The 1,048-nt window shown below is 52.0% G+C and overlaps 1 protein-coding gene across 1 annotated transcript in view; it reads left to right on the forward strand.

Annotated features, from left to right (window-relative positions):
• PLXNA4 (plexin A4) overlaps positions 1–1,048 on the forward strand; it is a 387,926-nt gene that overhangs the window by 339,834 nt on the left and 47,044 nt on the right. The window lies entirely within an intron of this gene.

Below are 1,048 nucleotides of genomic sequence, written 5' to 3' on the forward strand. Positions count from 1 at the left end.
GTGTGTGTGTGTGTGTGTACGCGAGGGTGGGGGGCGAGCATGAGGGGCATGCGAGGGGATTCAGGTGTGTGAGCATGTGACGCAGTAGCGTCGGGGTGTCATGGGTGGGTGCAAGTGCGTGAACATGGATGTGAATGTGGTGGAGCCGGTGGGTGTTCTGATGTGAGTGCGAGGGGATTCAGGTGTGTGAGCATGTGACGCAGTAGCGTCGGGGTGTCATGGGCGGGTGCAAGTGCGTGAACATGGATGTGAATGTGGTGGAGCCGGTGGGTGTTCTGATGTGAGTGTGACTGAATTTGAGGCTGTGTGTGTGTGAATGACAGATTATATAGGCGTCGGTGTGAGTTAGTGTGCAAATGGATAAGTAGGTGTGGATAGAGGATGTGGGTGTGAGGGTGTGAGTGTCTGTGGGTGTCCGTGTGAGTGTGTTAATGCACAAGTGTGTACGTGTGGGCATGAGATCGTGAGTTGGTGTGTATGATAGATGTGTGTGTGTAATAGTGCATGTGGGTGTCAGTGTGGGTGTGGGAATATGCACGAGTGTATAAGTGTGGGTGTGAGATGGTGTGAGCAGGTGTGGATGACAGAGGATGTGGGTGTGAATGTGTAAGAGTGCCTGTGAATGTGGGTGTGAAAGTGCACAAGCATGTACATGTGAGATCGTGAGTAGGTGTGGATAGACGGTGGGTGTGAGTGCGTAAGAGTGCTTGTGGGTGTGTGACTGTGCACTAGCATGTAAGTGTGGGTGTGAGGTCATATGGGTATGTGTGGTAGAGGATGTGGGTGTGAGCACAGGCGAGAGTGAGAATGTGTGAGGGTGTGAGTTGTGAGTGTGGGTTTGAGAACGTGTTCACATGCCTGAGTATGGGGGTATGTGTCTGTGTATGTAAATGTGAGGATGAGCATGAGTGGATGTGTGTTGGAATTGGAATGTGGGTTATGAATATGGGTAGGTATGAGTGTGAGCTTGGGAATGGGATGTGTGAGTGAGTGTGTGTGTGTGTGTGTGTGTGTGTGTGTCACAGGCCCAAAGGCTGCCAGCACGGGG

This window comes from Echinops telfairi, unplaced genomic scaffold (assembly GCF_000313985.2).
Source record: "Echinops telfairi isolate 266 unplaced genomic scaffold, ASM31398v2 ScPeMD7_23;HRSCAF=83, whole genome shotgun sequence".
Classification (NCBI taxonomy): Eukaryota; Metazoa; Chordata; class Mammalia; order Afrosoricida; family Tenrecidae; genus Echinops; species Echinops telfairi.